This window comes from Stenella coeruleoalba, assembly GCF_951394435.1.
Source record: "Stenella coeruleoalba genome assembly, chromosome: 5".
Lineage (NCBI taxonomy): Eukaryota > Metazoa > Chordata > Mammalia > Artiodactyla > Delphinidae > Stenella > Stenella coeruleoalba.
Genome location: NC_137150.1, coordinates 4,565,008 through 4,577,966, shown reverse-complemented (window position 1 = coordinate 4,577,966; position 12,959 = coordinate 4,565,008). Strand labels below are relative to the sequence as shown.

Here is a 12,959-nt window from a genome sequence, read left to right as displayed (position 1 = left end):
AATTCGGCTAGTATGAATCAGCTCACCAGAGACTGATTATATCTTCATGAATTCACGGAATTGAATGCCTTATTCTGTAAACCTGAGTAAGAGACAGCTGAACCAAACAGCAACTGCAGATCTGCCCCGAAATAAAGAAAACGTCTCCCATGCTGATCTTCTCTCAATACCTACTGCATCAGCCCCGTGCTTTTGGAGCAGGTCCAGTCTCCTCTCTCACTATTTTCCAACAAGCCCCCTCTGAACAGCTAGACCCATTCGTTTCCTGCCCAAATCTTGCTTATTTTACTGTTTCCATAACTTGCTGAAGTTACCCCGCAATACCTTGGAGGCTAAGTTCAAATTCCTTTTATTCAAGTAGCAGAGTCTGCTAATTTTGATCACTTATTTATAGAGCCTCCTTCCAGAGTTGGAAGCCTGGGGTCTAAATCCCAGCTCTACCACTTACCAATCTGGACAAGTCACTTCCACTCTCTGAGCTCAGTTTTCTCATCAATAAAATGGGAACAATCCTCAATACTTCAGGGGGGGGTTGTAAAGATTAATGAGATAATGAATGTGAAACTCCTCAGCAAGACACATCACTCATAAATATTTGTTCCTACAGCTGAAAGGACAGTGTGTCAAAATGGAGTGATAAAAATTGCATAGAAATTGGAATTGGAAGACTTGGTTCCAGAACAGGTACTACTTATTAAGTAAAGGATTCAAGGTAGGTAACTTAACTTTTCTGAACTCCATTTATATCACCTGAAAAATTTATTTATTTAGCAAATTTTTATTGTGAGCCTTCTATGAGCCAGGCAGCGTTCTAGTCTTTGGAGATGTTAATAAGCAAAACAGGAAAGGATCTCTGTCCTCATAGGATGGAAAAGACCATAAAACCGACCTCACCTCACAGCATTATTGTGAAGTTTAAGAGAGATGCTTAAAGGGGAAAGTGCTTTTAAATAGGGTTGTATTCCACTGGTGTTATTGCTGCCTGCACTCATAGAATCATAAGCTGGGGTGGATAGTATTTAGATTTCATCAAGCAATCTTATTCTAGTAATGAGGGAACAGAGTGAAATTCACAATCACACAGCTATAGAGTTGATGTGAAGATTGTTGATGCAAAATTCCTACCTACCACAATAGTTCTCTTTCCCTGACATCGCTGTGCCACAATACAGTGGAGTACCAAGTGTGGGATGCTGGGCAGATGACGAAGATAAGGGGAAGCATTTGTGGAGATTTAAAGGTGATAAAGCCAACTAAAAATTGGTCTGCTTTATGGACACAAACATTTTTACAACAATGTTCACAGCGGGATTTTCACAGTAGCCAAAAGGGGGAAATAACCCAAATGTCCATCAACGGATGAATGGATAAACAAAATGTGGTATGTACCTACAGTGGAATAGTATTCAGCCTTAAAAAGGAATGAAATTCTGATACACGCGTATGCAACATGGACAGAACTTGGAGACATTTTGCTAAGCGAAATAAGCCAGACACAAAAGAACAAATTCTATACGATTCCACTTATTGGAGGCACCTGGAATAGTCAAATTCATAGAGACAGAAAATGGAATGATGGTTGCCTGGGGCTGTGGGGAGAGAGGATGGGGAGGGAGTGTTTAATGGGTTAGTGCTTCAGTTTGGGAGGATGAAGAAGTCCTGGAGATGGAGAGTGGTGATGGTTGCACAACAGTGTGGTTGTACTTAATGCCAAGAACTGTAAGCTTAAAATGGTTAAGATGATAAATTTTACGTTTATTTTGCCACAGTAAAAAAGGAACTATTGCTCTGTTTTCTATTATCACCACACTCCAGCAATTTTCAACAATGCCAGGAAAATACTCCATGCCCCCAAAATCTTTCCTTTAAATTCTAAAAAATTGCTACAGTTACTGCTGGAATTCAAATGGTTAAATGATAAACGGAAGGATTATATACATAAGCATATATATAATTGTGCAATTATATTTATATATAACCTGTAAATATACACACACATATGTTTCCAATTAGCACATTTTTATTATTATATTTTAATAAACCTTACATTCTACATGGAAGTTAATTTGGGGAACTCTTGGTCACAGAGCCTCCAACATGTGTGGACTCAGCTACGTGTGCTCGTTTTACAAGTTCATAGAGTCAGGAATCATCCAAACACACTTCAGGCACTGTTCATGTCTCCCACCCCTGTGGTACTAAGATTTTTGCATTTAAATGTTAGATTTTAAATTAACAGTAGTAACGTAATGATTGCGAAAACAAAGAAATGGAACTTGAATTGGTTCAATCCTATCATTCCATATGACCACTTGGAGTTTTTTATTTATGTCCAAGGTTTAAAACAGCGAAACAGAATGTCAACTGCAAGGTGTAACATTTTTGTTTGGTGAGTGCAAACTTCATTGTATATGTCTGTCTGTCTGTTTTATTACTGAAAATGCTATTGTAATATGGAGGGGTGAATGGAGTATAAAAATGGTCTGCATCCAGATATTAGATACATTAGAGCAATGCCTTTATAAATGCCTCATAAATGCAACAAATGAATAATAAACTCAAAATGCAAATAATAATGTCAAAAGCATATCATCTGATCCCCAATAAATAAATCATGTACTTTTGGAGGAATGTTTTTTAAAAAATTCAGAGATTCTATCAGATGATAAGACCTCTGGAGCTGTAGGAATAGACCTCATAGGCAGAAGCACCACAGGGAAGTAGCATTTGAAGAATTTTTTCTTTGCCGTAATCAGGTAATAATATATCAATATGTTCTGCAGTATCAGCCATGATTATGAGTTCTCCTTCATGTCTCTGTACTAAGGAACACACACACACACACACACACACACACACACACACATTTTTCTGCCAAGCTTCCAGTCCCCTCCTGCTGACAGGAGGAATTGAACATGAAGTTATCCTTTCCTGGTGTCAACTTAAAAAAATGCACAATGCGAGAGTTGTGAGTCAAATTTTATTTGGGGCAAAATGAGGACTACAGCCCGGGAGACAGCATTTCAGATAGCTCTGAGAAACTGCTCCAAAGAGGTAGGGGGAAGGTCAGTATATATGTGGTTCTGGTGAAGGGGAGGTCACGCAATTAAGCACTAATGTTTTGCAGAAGGTTTCTGCTAGTCTCTGGAAGGTTACTGCTAGTCACAAGGACCAGACATCACCATGAAGGAATTTAGTGCTTTTCTAAATATGAGGAGATGCAAGAATTGGGCTCATAAAATCTTCTCCTGAAAATATCTAACGATCTGAAGGCCTGTTCTGCCAGTTTCTCCCAGAGCACAGAGGGCCTCATTTCTGATCTCCACCCTGAACTCTTTTCAGGGGGTGTTGAAGGTCAGCAGCTGCAGTGGCTCATGGTTTAATCCTTGTAGAAGTAGATGGCAAGTGCCCATGGCAAGTGTCAATTGTCAATTTATAGTTGACACTGGAAAGGCTTGGGTCCATTCTTCTCAAAGTACAGAGGAAAACGGGGCTAGCCAGGATAGATGAAACAGACTTCAAATCTCCTGCTACCCATCTCCTCATACATACACTCCAGGATAAACTTGAATCCATTAAAACAATCTGTAAAGCAAATGGCTGGCTGGCTTCCATTACATCTTCTTGCAGCACATGGTGTGTAAACTTTAATTGCTTTGTCTTCTTTTTAGAGACTGCTGCAGAGGTGAGGTCACGCTGTATACGGATCATGTAGCTGGTTTATTTCCTTCTCTTTCACAGTTTCTTTAATCAGTTATTATTTACCTACAGGGACAAGCTCATGGTGAATGCCTGCAACTCTAGGAGCAGATAACATCACTCTGGGGTCCGAGCTAACACCTTGAGCCGTGCACAAGAACCTCTCTGCTGTCACCCCACTGGGAACCAAGTCTCCTTCATTCATAAAACACTGCGGATACTTCCCTTAAACCACTAGAGAGAGAAAGGGGCAGCCACAAACCCCAGCCTTGCCGAATCTGGTATTGATTTGAAGAACAATATATTAGGAAATGTTTGGTTTGGGCCTGGAAGGGAATTTCTTCGATTGGTACCCTACTGTGTCCCAAACACTGAATTATATAAGTTTTTTTTCCCTTTGCCTCCGTTTTATTCTCCAAAACCACAAACCCTTCATTTTTTTCATGTAAAATGAAATGTACTCACAGTTCCTGGGGTGCAATTTAAATATGTTTTCAGTATTTCCTCCAGAAATTCACATATAGTGTAAAATGATTCGCACAGCTTGAGTTTCTTTTTTTATTGACATAGAATTAACTCTGCTGACTTGATAAAACAAAACTAAATTAAGCCAGAATTACATTAATTTTTTTAAAAAAATAGCTGCTTCAGTTAAGACAGCCTTAGTGGAAATATCCATTTTATGCTTTATTTAACTCTGCGAAGATTCTCACTCATTTAAGTCTAAGTATTCAACTGCTTCATTTGGATTTTTTGTTTGTTTCTTTTGTTTACTTATTCATTTGGCCAAGAAGCCGTTTGGCTGGTAATTTTTGTTTCGTTTTTATGAACTCGAACTTTCCAAAATGTGAAGATCATTTGGGCTGACTAGGCCAGACATTAAAAAACAAAAAGAGCTTGTGCTAGAAGTGAAGTTTCTAGTAACTTCCACTTCCCCTTGAATGCAAAGAATTCTCATCAATATCTAATCAATAATACAGATAAACAATCCAAAGCCTCCATCTCCTTTCCTTGTAGAGCGTTTCTGTCAGAAGCTACCATGGGATCTGGCTCTGTGATTGAACTGCATAATTAATCAGCGGGAGATTTTTCTCATTCACCATTCTTAGAGAGCATTTCATGAAAAGAAGCCTAACATGCACCTGGCGTTTCCTTGGCCTCCGTGTCAGATATCCACTGCCACAGCAGTGTTGCCTAAGGAGCAACCATAACGCATCAGAGGTGGGTAAGGACTGTGTATTTCTCATGCCTGTGGGTGATTGGCTGGGGTCCTGTGATCCTGGCTGGGCACATCCTTAGGGTTGGCTAGCGGTTGACTCCTGTACGTGACCCTTTGCTGGGAAGAGTCGGGCAGCTGAGCTCTGTTCTATCCCAGCCCTGTGTATGCCCTTTCTTTTTTTAATTTTATTGGAGTAGAGTTGATTTACAATGCTGTGTTCGTTTCAGGTGTCCAGCAAAGTGATTCAGTGATACCTATACACCTATCTATTCTTTTTCAGATTCTTTTCCCATATAGGTCATCATAGAATATTGAGTAGAGTTCCCTGTGCTCCACAGTAGGTCCTTGTCGGTTATCCATCTTATATATAGTAGTGTGTGTATGTTCATCCCAAGCTCCTGGGTCAATTAATCTGTGACAAAGGAGGCAAGACTATACAATGGAGGAAGGACAGTTTCTCCAGCAAGTGGTGCTGGGAAAACAGGACAGCTACATGTAAAAGAATGAAATTAGAACACTTCCTAACACCATACACAAAACTAAACTCTAAATGGATCAAAGACCTAAATGTAAGGCCGGACAAGATATGGTTTCCAGAAACCATAGGCAGAACACCCTTTGACATAAGCTGTATTCCTTTTCTATCACCAAACTTAACATCTTAAAACAACACAAGTTTCTTATCTCACAGTCGTACAGGTCAGAAGCCCGGGTTACCGGAGCTGCTTTTTCTGTTCCAGGTTTCCCAGCACTGAAGCCAAGCTGCGCGCCACCTAGGATCTATCGCGAGGCTCTTGGAAGAATCTGTTTCGAAGCTCTTTCGGGTTGTTGGCAGAATCTCTTTCTCTATGGTTGCAGCGCTGAAGTCCTCTTGCCCTGTTGGCTGTGTTCCTCTGGTCCTCGTCTGTGGGTTCCTGCATCTTGGAGCCAGCAGCATTGCACTGCCTCTTTCTTATGCCTGGAAACTCTTTCCCTTCTGCAGTATCTCTCTCTTTGCCTCTTCTTCTGCCCACCTTCTGATTCTAGCCTGAGAAAGTTCTCTGCTTGGACATTGTGATCACCTTGGTCCCACACAGATAATTCAGGATAACCTCCCATTTGAAGGTATGTAACCCTAATTACAAAATCTTAGCAACGTCTTTTTGTTTAAAGGTCAAATAGGCTTTATTCAACAATTCATGAATCAGGCAGCAGCCCACCTAGCAATAGAGCTCCCCCAAGCTGTAGAAAACAAATGGTTTTTAAAGGCAGAAAGGGGATTGAAAAAGGAAATTATTAGCAAAGAATGCATTGCTTCAGGCAAGGTCACCTTTCTAAGGGGACTGGAAAGGTCATCTCACTAGTGCTGACCAGGTAATTCCAGGTTGACTGGTTCAAGGTCACATTCCTGGGGGGTTGGACTGCATTTAGGTCAGGTCATAAGTCTTGGTTCTTACAACATCTTTTGTATCATAAACATCTCCACGGCTTCCGGAGATTAGGGTGTGGACATCTTTGGGGGCGGTTCTACTTAGCACACCTGAGAATTCCGTCTTGCCATGGCAGAGGAGTGATACTCACACAGTGTCTTCTAATATTGAAATGGCTAAATCCAGTCATACGGTCAAGCCAGTGTCAGAGGGAGAGGGCATGACACAGTTATATGGAAAGGATGTGGAAGCGAGGAGGGCAATTAATTGGGATCAATTCATTCTACCACAGCTTCCCAAAGACAACAGAAACATACTTATTGATTAAACTAATTGTGACAGTGTTGGCATCTTCACCATCTCTAAGAACTAGGTGGCAGACAGGAGAAAATGTCTTTGCAACCTGGAGGTGGTCCATGCTGAGAATCACCTGTACAGTTACAATCAGCTTTAACACACTGTGAATGGCTACTAGTCAAAGATAACTGCATCCTGTTTCTCACAAATGCCTGGCGTAGAGCAAACGTTCCAAATAAAAACAATCCTATGCTAATACTCTGTGCCAGGAACTGTACTGAGCAACAAACATATGTGAAAGCACAACAATTCTATGAAGTAGGTACTGTTATATCCCCTGTGTGTACACATTTCCCAGATAATAAAACTAGGTGAAGTGTCCTTCTGAAATTTGTTTAAGATCATACAACGAATACGTGGTAGTCAGGACGTGGGCCTGGAAAGCAAATGGATATTTGCTAAAAAGGAAGATCTGTCCGAGATTTTCCAAATCCTTTCAAAATACAGGATCACTTTGTTTGAGTTTCAGAAAAAAAAAAAAAATTTTGCAATGGCAATTTTGATTTTTAAAACACTTGCCCTAAGGTTTACTCAACTGGCTAACAGCCACACATATCAAGGATGGATTCAATTAATCACCAATCATTTGTTGAATGCATTCCCTGTGCAAAGCCCCCTGCTCAATGCTGTGAGGCTTTGAAAATCTATCACTCCTCGCAAGATCACTACAGTACATACTAGAAACTCCAAGTACTCTGGTGGGTTTGGGGAAGCTGCTCAATAAATGGGGATTGGCTGGATAAGACACATATGGATACACGCCAAATAAATAACCACACCATAGCGAAAGTGCAAGATGTGTGACTAGAGCTAGAAGACTGTAACGGTTAAAGACACCTTCACAGGGAAGAGGGACACAAATAAATGCAGGAAGGACGGCTGGAAAGGAAACATGTCCCCTATGGGAGGAGCTATTTAATGACAGGCTTTGGAATTTTATCCCGAAAACACTGCATTTCAAGACCTGTGTTATGTTTGTTCTTCACACCTCTGTATCCATTCATTCGTCGACTCATTCAAAACATATTTGTCAATTGCCAGGATTTATCTAGGTCTTGAGAATATAACGAAAAATGATACACACAGCCTTCATGGAAAGTTTTTTCTGGTGGGGAGACCGACAACGTGCAAACAAACAGACAGACACATCACATAACTACAGATTGTATTAAGTGCTGTGAAGGAAATTCGTAGGATTCAGGACTAGAGAATAACAGGTGGGAATTTATTTCAGACGGCATGATGATCCTGAGTCCCAATGAGAGGGTCATTTTGGCTGAAACACAAGAAGGAGGGGGCCACGGGAAGAGCTGGGGTAACAGCACTCCAGGTGAGAGAAAAGCAATGTCAAACTCAGAGTCAGGAGAGAAGCAGGAGAGCTTTTGATACTGTCTGAAGGTGAAGGTGGCCAGAGTACAGGGGGTGACGAGGAGATGGGTCACCCATGACACTTCAGATTGGCAAGACACCAATCAGGTTAGGACCTTTGCCCGTGGAAAGAAATCTGGGCTTCTAAGGAACGAATGAATGTGTGATTTCATTTATATTTTAAGATCTCTCAGTACGGTGCTGGGAATGGATTTGCACAGCATTTCAGAATGAAGGTTGGGAGGCCAGATAGCTAACTTGTGTGCTGATGAGAAACTATGGGAGTCCTGACCAAGATGATGTCAGTGGACATAGGGAGAAATGGACAAATTTGAGATCTATTTTAGTGATAGAATCAGTAATACTTATCACAGAATCAGATGGGTGGGAGGAAAGAGAGAGAAAGGGGAGTTCTAAGATGATGCTTCGAAGTTTATGCTTGCACAAAGGGGGTAATGGTGGTACCAAGGAATGATATAAGGAAAGTTGGAGCAAAGAGACCAAGCTGTGTGTATCAGGGGGTGTGATTCAGTATATCTGTTTTAAACATGTGATACTGAAGACACAGAGGAGGAGTATTCAATTTGCAGCTCTGTAGCTCAGAGAAATCCAGACTAGAGATCTAAATTTGGGTTTATCAAGTAGAGATGGCATTTAAACTTTGGAAGCAGGTGAAATCACCCTTGGGAGAGGATGAACAGACGGAAAGGAACAGGAGGGGTTCCAAAGCCTGTAGAAAACCCATCTCTAGAGATTAGGTAAAGAAGGAAAAGCTAGCAAAGAAAACCAAACATTCATAGGAGAAAAGAGAACAACGTGGTATCCTGCAAGTCAAGAAGGTAAAATGTCTCTAGAAAGGGTGAAATTGACTGAAACATGCTTACAAGAGACCAAAGACAAGTGCCCATTGATCTTGGAGCCGAGATTCTGAGTGACCTTGAAAAGGACAGTTTCTTTGGCATGGCAGGCACTGAAGTCAGATTAAAAGCCACGTGGGAGGTGAGGACAAGTGTAGACAAGATGTTTAAGGAGTTTGACTGGGGATGAGAATAGGGGACTGGACAGTGCTTGTAGGAGAATAAAGGGCCAAGTTTAAGTGTGTTTTTTTGTGGTTTGTTTATTTTTAAGTGGATTCGCTAGAGCACTGGTTCTCAGACTCTACCTTACATCACAATTACCTGGTGGGCTTATCAAAAACAATTGCTGGGCCCCAGAGTTTCTGACTCGGTAAGTCTGGGTGGAAGGTGAGAATTTGCATTATAGTTCCCAGGTGATACTGATGCTGCGGGTCCAGGGACCACGCTTTGAGGATCACTGCTCTAGAACACATGTGTGCTTGCAGAAAGTGGTCCTGTGTGGAGAAAGACATTGGTGATGCAAGAGAGAAAGCACGTTAGGAGCAAAGTTCTTGAAAATGTGTAAGGGTCTAGGATCCCCAAAAACAAATGCCTTTGATCATCATGGGGACATTTCTTCCATAGAAACCAGAAGACACATTCAGGGTCCCTTAGCACCTCTCTGTAGCCTCCCCTCTGTTCCCAGATCTAGGTCTAATGTGCCTCCGTCGGATGGGGTTTAAAAGCCTGACCTGGTTCTTCACACAGGGCTCTCAGTACAAGACCGCTCGGGTGCTCTTACGGCTAACACTTCTGAAGTTTGACCTCCTGCTTTGCCACCTGTACATCCGCCATGTTCCTTTCAACTAAGACTTTATATAGTTGTTCAGTGGAATCCTAGGGGTGTCGGAGACGTCACTTCTGGGGTAGAGCTAGGCTACAGGGAGAAGAGGTGCAGACCACGATGACTTCAACCAGAGCATCTCTGCTGTCATCTAACTTCTATACTGGAATCTGAATGTTTCACTTGAAGTAGCAGTGAACGATTTAAAAGCCAGTGCCTCGTAGATGACTGGGTGTCTTTAAGTCCTAGCTGTTTTCTCAAACGTGAGTTCCTATCTTCATAAGTTGCCATAATCCTGTGCTCCAACGTAGATCCCTACTCCTCAACACGGTGCACTGATGAATCTACTCCTAGATGCCAGTCTTCTGTTTGAGATTCCGTTCCCTGCAGGATCTGCCTGCATGAATATATGCGCAGTCAATGTGCCTAAATTCTTGCCTTAACTGAAATGAGACCCACTCCTCTCTTGGATGGGCCTTTTCAATGCCAGCTGCTTGTCTGGATGGATGCCAGATTCTGTCTGTCGTTCTACTCTCTCAGGTGAAGCTTGCTCCTGGACAGTTTTCTGCAGCGTTTTCTCAGCTACGGCGGATGAGGTTGGTTTAAGATATCTGCTTCTCTACTGGTGATCCCAATTTTGTGGTCCCAACCACACTGAACCCCGCAGTGTCATGACACATTAGGAAATGGGCCAGGAGTGAAATAATGGGTCATCTGGAGCAGAGGTTAAATCAGAAACTCTTTGGCTTGGGGAAACTTATTTTGTGACTGTGTATGAGAGAGACAAGAGCTAGGAGGCGGGAAATAAGAGAGTTTCGTGGGTGAGGCTAAACAGTGGTCTAGGTGAGAGGTTAAGAAGCCAACAGAGTGACGTATGGAAGGGAAAAAAAGAATGAATCAGGAGATATATGGATACAGAGGACTTTGTGGTAAGATTAGCTTCCGGCACGCAAGGCGGTTGTACTTCACTGCCCTTTGAAAGTAGATGGACCATACTATTTGCTTGAACTAAAGACACGTGGGTAGAAATAATTTTGTAACATCTGAAAACATTCAGAGCTGCTTGGAGTTTCTCCCCATCCTCTCTGCCCTCAGAAACCTGGACACCGGTATTGTTTGCAGGAGCTAATAGGAGCAGAACAGCCTGAAATTACTGGGTCTCTATCAGAATTGCCCTGGCGAGGCACTCAGATACCCATAGAACACCGTGTATTGTGCTCAACCACTTTTTCAGGGGGAGTCGGAGGGGAAGACATGGTCTCTGCAGCATACCCTAGCCTAGCCTGTAAAATGCGTATTTCATCAAAAATGATTTTACTTCTTGGCAAGTATGACCTGGAGTATACACGTTGCCCGCCTTGACCACCAGCCAGTCTCTCACTTAATCATTCCCTGTTTCTTCTCAGAAAGCTAGGGCATGGGTTGTTTGTTTGCTTGTTTTGTTTTGTTTTGTTGTTTTGCAATGCCCTGGATAAAATAAACCTTTATAAACACCAGATGTTTTAACATCATGTAGTATGTTTCTCTAATTTTCTCTAGACATCTCTCATTTCTGAAGTAAGACAGTCTTTAAACATTTCTTGGATCAGATCGTGCAACTCCTGAAAAAGATAGAAAAAGAGAGAGCTGGGCTTCCTTTTCTTTTCTAGTTTCTTTAAAGTTCAAAGTTGGGCCTGGCCATTTTATTGACGTAAGAGATTTTTGTCTTTCCCTCGGGCCATTAGTGACCTAAGATCTTTTGGGTTTGAAAGAAGCCAAAATTTTCGATAATTTTCTGAAGTTAATTGTCTTTCTAGTTAAATCTGGCAACAAATTCTTTGTTAAAATTCTTATATGGGAAGAAAACGTTATTGTTAGACAATAAAAGAAATTATGGGACACACACACACACAAATCGTATGTATCCTTTTCAAAACATCTTGACCATGTACTTCCCTGAAAACTTTCTTTTTTGGTAATGGTTAAATAGCTTTTTGTGTCAGTATTTTATGCCACTAGCTATTTCAAGCATTAGAAAATGCTTGGCATTGTGTGTTAGAATTATTTTCTAAAAAATGTCAACACATTGTCAAGTGAGAAAACGTTCACAGCAGTGACACAGTATATCCGCGGTGGTAAGGAAAATCCCAAGGGAAATGTTGAATAAGACTGGGAAAATCCACTGCAAGTGGATTTTTGTAAATTGCTACTATTTTAAAATATATGTATTTTAAATCATATGCTAAGACTCACGGAAAATTTAGGAGATAAAATCGCCTAGCTTATCGCCAGAGAGGTATTCATAAACTGAAAATTGCATTATAAATGCACAGGGACTCAGACAGGATTTAATAGCCACCTCTTTTATGTAACACTCATTCCCCATGTGATATGAAAATGTTACAGCGTTATCTTTGACCTCTTTGAGGCTAAGTTGGCTGTGTAAAGTCTGATAAGAATTGTGAGGTTCCCTGTTGCTTTCAAGCCATCCGTTGTCCTTCCCAGGAGGATTATGATCTGTAATGAGCAATTATGATACTGATGTGGTCAAACCGCATGCAAATATAATATCCTCAGGGAAGGCGCAAAAGCCCTTTTCCAATGCAGAAACCCCTGAGGTTTGCCTCCACTTTGTAGTACTTTTCAAATAAAAGGACCTTGCTCCGTAGACTTGAAGACTTCATGACAAATTAATATGTTGCAACATATTAATTCTGAAGTTAGTAGAAATGAGGGTAGGGATACCAAAATAACCAACAGTGAATTCTGGGAAGAGACGAAGCGCCTGAGATATGTTGGGCGGTGGCCAAGACCTTGATGTTCAAAATGGGGTCCATGAAGCAGTAGAATCAACATCACCTGGGAGCTTGTAAGAAATGCAGAATCTTGGGCCCCATCCCACACCTCTGGAATCAGACTTGGCCTTTTAACAAGATTCCCAGGTGATTTTTTGTACATTCAAATTTGAGCAGCATTCATCTGTACAGAATTAGCCTTTACAATTAGGGCCTAAAAGAAATCATGCTGCTTCCAGATGAAACTTTGGACCAAGTAAGAATCAGTGGTTCTAACAAGATATTTATTTCAGCTACGGTTATGCTCCTGGTAAGGTTTGGTATGGTAATCTACTTAAAATTTCATCAATAGCCCTTTGGGTTTTATGCCGTGGTAAGGGTGATGCTGACATGGTTATTCTTCTTTTTCCGTGAATTAGTTGTGGGTAATGAACTTAAATATGTAATACATAG

At 41.3% G+C, this 12,959-nt stretch overlaps 1 long non-coding RNA gene across 1 annotated transcript; it reads left to right on the top strand.

Moving 5' to 3' along the window:
• The first annotated feature begins 439 nt into the window (after positions 1 to 439).
• On the top strand, positions 440 to 8,010 carry LOC307186841. Its single transcript, XR_013828480.1, has 5 exons — positions 440 to 712; positions 2,338 to 2,389; positions 3,772 to 3,980; positions 4,717 to 4,920; positions 5,659 to 8,010. It is a non-coding gene; the product is annotated as an uncharacterized lncRNA (long non-coding RNA).
• Positions 8,011 to 12,959: the final 4,949 nt, after the last annotated feature.